The sequence below is a fragment of the Podarcis vaucheri genome (assembly GCF_965113315.1).
Source record: "Podarcis vaucheri genome assembly, chromosome: 16".
In the NCBI taxonomy this organism is placed as follows: Eukaryota; Metazoa; Chordata; class Lepidosauria; order Squamata; family Lacertidae; genus Podarcis; species Podarcis vaucheri.
This window is the reverse complement of record NC_138754.1, coordinates 5,772,010-5,780,851: the sequence shown is the minus strand read 5'-3', so window position 1 is coordinate 5,780,851 and position 8,842 is coordinate 5,772,010. Positions and strand designations below refer to the sequence as shown.

At 45.0% G+C, this 8,842-nt stretch overlaps 1 long non-coding RNA gene across 1 annotated transcript; it reads left to right on the top strand.

Moving 5' to 3' along the window:
* The first annotated feature begins 512 nt into the window (after positions 1–512).
* Positions 513–6,653, top strand: LOC309520697. The gene is made up of 3 exons (XR_014214302.1): positions 513–607; positions 2,482–5,571; positions 6,113–6,653. It is a non-coding gene; the product is annotated as an uncharacterized lncRNA (long non-coding RNA).
* Positions 6,654–8,842: the final 2,189 nt, after the last annotated feature.

Below are 8,842 nucleotides of genomic sequence, written 5' to 3'. Positions count from 1 at the left end.
CAGCACTGTGGCAGAGCAGTAATATAAAGGTAGTTCAGTGGCAGAGCATCAACTCCTCATGCGCAAGGCTCCAGGTAAAATCTGCAGCCTCTTTAACTAGAGCTTAAAATGACACCCTCTTAACAACACTGCAGACTCACTTGATGTAAGACCATTCCTTATGTTCTATATTGGGACCAAGGCCCGGCGGCAGAGCATCTTGGTTCCTGCAGAAGGTCCTAGGTTCAAACAACACTTCCAGGTAATTCTAGGAGAGACTCACTGCCAGAGACCCTCAAGAGCAGCTGCCAGTCCATGTGGATGGGGCTAGATAGTGAAGTCAGGTGTTGCATCCTGACACAAGGAACCCACAGACACAGGTGCATAACATACTCGAGTGTAACGGAAGATAGCAATCTCATGTAGGGATGAGTCAAAACTCAGATGCAAGATGGTGGGAAGTTAAGGAAATCTGAGGTCAAGGGTGCGTCAAAAGCTCTATCAGAATGCCAGTGGTTTCTGAGATGGAATGCCTGGAGATGGTATAAAAAGCTCTTTTGTTCCAAGGGTTCCTCATTCACTCGACAACACTTGACTTGACAACAACGTCTTCTCAGTGATCGACAGGGTAAGTATTTTCTCTGGACTGTCAATGGATCTGTCATTCTTCACATCTAATTGAGTAGGACCAATAGCTTTCCAGATTTGCAACCGGAGAGGTTAATGGCTGCTGGTAACAATGACTATGTTCTACTTCCACTGGTGAAGGCTTTAGGCCACCTTTGGCATGATGCAGTAGGGCTATCCTGACATTCTTAGAGGATCAGGCAAATTCATTGACAGTGAGCTTATCAATGGCTATGATGGCTATGTCTGGAGTATTGCATCTCTGAGCATTAGTTACTGGAAATCACAAGTGCACAGACTGCTGCTGAACTCAGGACTGGTTTATTGAGGCATCTGGTTGGCCAGTATGAGAACAGGAAGTTAGCCTTGTTGGGTCTTTGTCAGGATCCAGTAGGTTCTTTATTTGTTCTCATGATGATATTTTACTGAACCAAATTCACGATGCTTGTGATAACTCAGAAACTCATTAACAACTTTAGATACTTGGGCTCCCAACTTTCATCTTCCAAAGCTAGCCTGACCAAAGGTAAAGAGTGATGGGATTTCTATTCCATTCTGATGCAATGGCTGCTGTAAATGATAGTGGTGGGATGAAATTCGTCCTTTAGCAAGGAAGAGGAAGAGACCCTGCAGACCCATCTCTCTCCCTGCTACAGCCTGATGGAATTACTAGTGATGTGCTGAAATTTTGAATGGCCTTTATCTTGATTAGATTGTTGGGTTCATATAGCTCAGTGCTGCCTATCCCAACTTGCAACACTTCTCCAGGGTTTCAGACTGGATCTTCTCCCAACCCTTCCCAGAGGATCCAGGGATTGAACCTGAGACCTTCTGCTTGCAAAGCTAATGCTCTACTTCTGAGCCACAGTCCTCCTCCATAGAAAGGAACATACAAAGTTGCTTTGTATTGAGTCAGACCATTGGCTAGCAGCTCAATGTTGTCTGTCTTAACTGGTACAGGTTCTGCAGACCCAGCCCTGCCTATTTGAACCTGTGGCCTTCTTCTGCATGCAAAGCAATTGTGCTACCCACAGAGCTATGGGGCCATTCCCCCTCTTAGTCAAACTGTTGGTCTATCTCACCTAGCTTTCTTCCTTTGACCAGCTGTGGTTTTCCATGAGTCTTAGGCAGTGGCAAATCTACAATGGAGATGCTAATTTTTTGAACTGAGCAGGGCTTTGATCTAGAAAGCATGTGTTTTACTGCTGAGTATTGGGATTTCTCGATTGACATAGCATTTTGCAAGAGCTTGACTACTGTCTATAATTGGCTGTAAAATTGGGATTTAGCTGAAAATTTAGTGGGCTTTTTATGGCATTTCTTTAAACTGTTAGGTTGGCTGGACTGGAGCAGGGACAAAGAACCTTAAGCCCTCTAGAAATTGTTGGACTCCAACTCCCACCAACCACAGTCAGTATGGCCAATGGTCAGGGATGATGGGAGTTGTAGTTCAGCCATTTTCTTGGACTCCAGCTCCTATCAGTCCCTGCTAGAATTACCAAAAGTCATGTGTGGTGAGAGTAGGAATCTGGAAGTTCATAGGTTCCTCAACTCTCATGGAATTTTTAAAGTGGCGTGTGTCATTCTACAAGAAACGAAACAGTACAAGAGGTGGGTTGCACACAAAAAATTCCAGGCTTAAGATCAGACTAAATTGTTTCCACATACTGAGAGTAATCACACAATAGGGGGCTTAATCCTAGGCAGGAAGGAGTATCCTCTTTCAGGGATACAGAATGTGTATCCTGGGATAGTCTTGTTGCACTGCAGAACAACATCTGGGGGGTGTTTTAAAAAATACCCCAAAAGCTGCTCCCTTGGATAAACTGGGTCAAAAAATGACGTTGGTCTTTCTCTCTCCTTCTCTCCCTTCAGAAGTTTTCAAAGCCATAGCAAATATGAGCCAACAACAACAACTACAACTGGGAGGAGGTGGCTGCTGTGGTGGTGGCCGTGGAGGCGGTTGTTGTTGTGGTGGCAGAGGTGGAGGAGGACGAGGTGGCTGCTGTTGTGGTGGCCGTGGAGGCGGTGGCTGTTGCGGAGGCAGAGGTGGAGGAGGACGAGGTGGCTGCTGTTGTGGTGGCCGCGGAGGCGGTGGCTGTTGCGGAGGCAGAGGTGGAGGAGGACGAGGTGGCTGCTGTTGTGGTGGCCGTGGAGGTGGTGGCTGTTGCTGTGGGGGCAGAGGTGGTGGTGGATTATCTCAACAAAGCCAAATGAGTGGTGGTGGAGGTGGATCTTCTCAAGGCGGAAGCAGCAGTGGCAGCAGCGGTGGGTGTTGCGGTAGATGAAGTCGATGCCCCCAGAAAGAGCTAAAATCCCAACCCACAATGACTACCACCTCTTGAAGATATCTTCTTGCAAAGCAAACGGTTGCTGTCTTTTCCAGATGATGAGCCAGACCTTCCTCTGGCATGGAGAACATAAGTCTTTCATATTCCTGCTATGACTACCTCTTTCAAGGCATTAAAAGCTTCTTTCCTGCAAGCCTTTCAGTGTCATGGTGTTCTTTTCCTATCTTCACTTCTCCATACACACATATTGTTCCTACTCTTCACCCACATATTCCATTCTGATTAGAAGCAGCTCCCAAGCTCTGCATGTAGTCCTTACGTAGAACTTCTTGGAGATGCTGGGGACTGAACCTGAGACCTTCTTTGTGAAGAAGGTTCCCTACCACTGATTTAGGAGTCCTCCCAAAATAGGAAGCCGGCTGGATAATCTTGCCCAGTATAGTCTACTGTGACTGGCTGCATCTCTAGGGCCTCAAAAAGAGGAAGATATTTCCAATCCTTTCCCACATGATCTCTTTTCAATTGGAGATGTTATGGGCTAAACTTGGGATCCTTCTTCCATTATTGAGCTAGAATGATGGACCTACAGTCCCAGTATAAAGGAGCTTCCTATAGTCTTCTTCCACGGTGGAATATGCAGGTGGCTTTTAAGAAAACTTGATCTCTTCAGTGAAAGGTTCACTGTGTACCTATTATATTACATCTGTTCTTATTTCAGACAAAGACAGAGGTATTCTTTCGAATCTCCTCCCGGCTTCCACCTTTCCCAAAAACACCCAAATGTGCCATATTTTCTAATTCCTTGCCAAATAAACATAACCTGCTATACACAATTATCACCTGACTAGAGAAGTCTGATTAGGAGAATATATAGATGAATGCCTAATGCTCTCCTTAGGGTTGTAGATCATAGGACTCAATTCCTAGGGATCATAGTGGCTTCTCCCTCCAATAAAATATTTGAGGGAACTGGGGGCCCCCAAAAGTTTATGGGCATTGTGCACCGTGTGTCATGTGATTGATTATGTGGGTTGTGGCTTAACTGGGCCCCCACAATACTTTATTCAAGTTGGCACCCCTGTTGCAAATGATTGGTCCATTTATCCCAAGGTCAGTTACACTGATTGGCGCCAGCGGCTTTCTAGCGATTGGACCTAGACCCTCCTTCATGCAAAACAGCAGTTTTACCAGTGTGTTACAGTCCTTCCTTAGGGTTGGATCTGTGATATCCCTGTGGACGCAGCTGGTTGTCATCAGATGGGCTTTGGGTCACATTGTATAAGAGTATGTTATTTTACGTGTTTGTGTGTGTGTGTGTTCATTGAATGTGTTTATAAGCTAGCTTTGAGAATAATTCCTTCCAAGCGGGCTTCCAACAAAAGCCAACAAACAAATTCCCCAGGCTCGATACCTGGCATTCCCAAAAACAAAAGAATAATGATAGATCAGGCCAATGATGCATCTCATTCAATAACCTATTTTCACAGTGCAAAACCCCAAGAGTAAACCCTCCAGGTGCCCTTTTTTTTTCAGGGACTATTCTGGATTTATAGAAGCTGTCCTAGTTTATTATTTGATCCCAAAATGTCTGGCTTTTCCTTAGGACATCCCTCTTTTCATTGGAGAAATGTTTGAAGGTATAGAGTTATCCAACCCCTGAGCCAAAGAGATAGGTCACTATACAACCTTTATAAGACATCTGAAGGCAACCAGACCTTCTCAGCAGTGGAACGTCCTCCCATCAGATGTCAAGGAAATAAACAACTACCTGACTTTTAGAAGACATCTGAAGGCAGCCCTGTTTAGGGAAGCTTTTAATGTATGATATTTTATCGCTTTTTTATTCTGTTGGGAGCAGCCCAGAGTGGCTGGGGAAACCCAACCAGATGGGTGGGATATAGATAATATATTATTATTATTATTATTAATTATTATTATTATTACTGATAGTCCAATCCCCGTGAGTGTCTAATCTCATTTTAAAGTCATCTAAATCGGTGGCCATCACTGTAGAGATGAGAGATGCCACTACCGGAAATCCTGCAAACTGCAGTCAGCCCAGGATGGAATGGAAATGTGTGCATGGACAGGATAGCTCAGTTGGCAGAGCATAAGACTCTTAATGTCAGGGTCATGGGTTCAAGCTGCATGTTGGGCAAACAATTCCTGTATTACAGGGGGTTGGATTAGATGACCCTCCTAGTGCCTTCCAGTCCTACAATTCTATGAAAGTGGTGAGTAAGCAAATACACATCTTATGGATCATTGTAGCCATAACTGAATTTCCACGGAATGTGCATGAGCTCTGCCCACACCAAGTGATCTCATAAGAGAGAGAAACACCCCTGGTTTCCCCACCTTGGAACTCATATGGGGTGTGTCCAGCAATTATTGCCCAAGGACAACATGACCGAGACCCAAATGGATGGAGGCATCGTCCCTTGCTTGGAAATTCTGTGTGCAATGCCATGAGTCAAAGCCAAGGTTGCACAGCTCCAACTAATTAAGAAAGAGATTGGTACAAAATTCAAAGGAAAAGAAAATAAATGGGCATGGCTGGGCCATGGCTCAATCGACAGGAGGGGTTGGCTAAGGAATAGTATAAAAAGGTGTCCTGGATGGGAGGCTGACATTCACAACAGCTGCACTTCCAGAGATCTCTTTGGTGAACCAGGTAAGTCTCTCTCTCCCTCCCTCCCTCCCTCCCTCATCCTCCTTTCAGGCGGTGGTGACTGGTGCCCATTGGGACTGGCATGGTGGAAGGCCTTAGAAGCAATCTGGTTTCCTCCAATTTTGCTAGACTCCAGCTCCCATCATTCTCCTAACAACTCTCAGCACTCTTAACAAACTTCAGCTCCGATAATTATTTGGGGGAAGCCAGGACTGTTTAAAATTGTTTCTTGGGGCCTTAAATGTATGGTCTGAATGTGACCTTGGGAGCAATCTGTTGCTCAGCAATGTTCCCATCAGCCCCAAGTATGGCCAATGTTCAGGGATGCTGGGCGTTGCAATCCAACAACATCTAGAAGACACCACATTGGCTGCTAGTGGCAAGGAGCCCAACATCAGGATTGTTGTGAGAGTGGAAGGGGGCAGGGGAGAATCATTTATAAATGATTTGTGGGGATCCTAGGAGGGAAGGTAGGATGCAAATGCAGTCAGAAATTAACCAATTATACAAGAGTAAGCCCAGATCTGCCTTCTGTTTCCTACAGGTTTGCTTTGAAAGCCAAGAAAGATGTGCTCCCGTCAGGACAAAGACCAATGCTACAAGCAGGAGAAAGAGGAAGGGTCCTGCTGTGGTGGCCGGAGGTCTTCCACCAGTGAGGACCGAGGTTCCTGCTGTCTGGGACGGAGAAACAGCGGAGGGTGTCATGGCAATCGTGGTTCATCCAGCTGTCATGGGAAGCAACAAGAGCAGCAGCAGCAGCAGCAGCAGCAGGTCTTCCAAGTGCCATCCCAGAAGCTGAAGTAACACCAAGGAGAATTCCTAGAAGGTCCTAATTCTTAAGGAATTAGGTGGAGTCATTTCAACTACAGTTCCTGATCATTTGAGGCACTCTCAGCTTTATCTCTGTGCCAAATTCGACCACCGCACTGCTCCAAATTCTCAGCTGCCTCTTCTCCTCTTCTAAGGGGAACATCTCCTGTGATATTTGGAGCATGAGAAGATCAAAGAGAGTCATCCAGCTATTTCTATTTGCTGTTCATTTGCGCACATGAGAGAATAAATAATAAACATTTATTAATAATGAACTCTTTTATTGTTCATTTTTATTTTTTATTCTAAGCATCTCTGCAGTTCATCCAAATAATCTTCCATTTCTATCCAGCAAATGACCAGCCTCAACGTCACTTTGATGTAGGTTCATAGGAAGTTGCATTCTACTGAAACAGAGCCTTAGTCATCTAGCTCAGTATTGTGTACTCTGACTATTGCGTACATTATTGTATACAGTGGCTCTTCAGGGTTTCAGGTAAGGGAGGCAGTGATGCTCTGAATTCCAGTTGCTGGGAATCACAGGAAGGAAGAGTGCTCTGCTGGTTTTGTACACTATGAAAATAGGGTACTTAATGAGATGGATCAATGGCCTGATCCATTTGGGCCCTGCTTATGTTCTTATGGAGAAGCCAGAGATTGAACATGGAAGCTTTGTCTGTTATATTGTTGGAAGCCTGTTTGGGAGAACTTACCCTAAAAGCTCGCTTGTAAATACATTTAATGAACACACACACACACCAAATACCTTACTCTTATACAATGTCACCAGACGCCTATCTGATGACCTGGGACCCATTGAGTCTGCCCATATACATAGCTCCAACCCCAAGGATGGTCTGTAGCTCCATGGTAGATCTGCTGTCTTGTACGTGGAAAGGACTAGGTCCAAACTCTGGAGAGCTGCTGCCAGTCAGTGTAGCCAATCTTAAACTGGATGGACCAATCATCTGATATTGTGTAAGGAGGTTTCTACAACCCTAAGGAGAGCATTAGTCATTCATCTATATATTTTCCTAATCAGCCTTCCTGACTAATTTCTCTTCCCAGGTGGTAATCAGGTTGTGTCTGTTTGGCAAGGAATTAGACAAGATGACTCATTTGGGTGTTTTTGGAAAAGTGAGAACTGGGAGGAGAATGGAAAGAACGCCTTTATCTTTGCCTTAAGAGCAGATGTCAAATAATAGGCACACTCAAGAGAACAAGTTTAGATCAAGCTTTCTTAAAAGCCACCTGTATACAGTGGTACCTTGGGTTACAGACGCTTCAGGTTACAGACTCTGCTAACCCAGAAATAGTACCTCCGGGTTAAGAACTTTGCTTCAGGATGAGAACAGAAATCGCGTGGCGGCGGCATGGCAGCAACGGGAGGACCCCATTAGCTAACATGGTACCTCAAGTTAAGAACAGTTTCAGGTTAAGAATGGACCTCCAGAACGAATTAAGTTCTTAACCCGAGGTACCACTGTATTCCACCATAGAAGAAGGATATAGGAAACTCCTTCGTACTAAGACTGTAGGTCCATCATTCTAGCTCGATGTTGTAAGAATGATAGGCATTCTGTGGCTCTCCGGGGATTTGAGACAGGAGTCTTTCCCTGCCCAACCTGGAGCGACAGATCTTGAACCTGGACCTGGGGCCCTCCACATACATAGCATGTCCTCTGTCACTCAGCTGTTGTTGTTGTTGTTGCTGTTGTTGTTTTAACCCACCATTTTCCCTGATGGGACTCAAGGTGGATTACAGATTTAAAAAAGATTTGCTTTTTTTTAAGGAAAAACAATAATTAAAAAGCAATTAAACACCAATAGAACTATCTACATATCTAAAATCTGTTTAAAACATGCAAATAATTGCACTAAAAAAATCACCAGTCCTTTCATTAAAAGCAGTCAACTTCCCAAAACCTGTAGGAGAATGAAGGTCTTCAACTGCCAGCAGAAGGACATGAAAGACAGAGACAGTCTAGCTCCTCCAGGGAAGGAATTCCAGAGTCTGGGAGCAGCCACCAAGAAGGCCCTTTTCTGCATCTATCAAAATATTGGCCCCTCTAGCTCAGGTCTGTTGGCACTGAAGGACAGCATCTCTCTAGAGTTTAAGGCAGGGATCTCTCTCCATCCAATCAGGTGATGCCAATGGTTAGACCTGGGAATTGAACCTGGGAAAATTCCTAGAATTGCCTGTGAAGAGGAATTGTTAAATCACCCTGAAAAGCGTACCTCTGTGAGGGAAAAGGGGTCTCCTAACAGCCATTAGTACCCTTAACAAACTACAGTGCCTGAAAGTTTTTGGGTGGGGAGGGCATGAGTGTTCAAAGTGGTATCAGAGCACTTTAGATGTGTGTTACAGATGTGGCCTCAGGGGGACTCTGATGCTCTCCAACCTTACTGGACTCCATCTCCTATCAGCCCCAAGCATGGCCAATGGTCAGGGATGCTGGGAGTT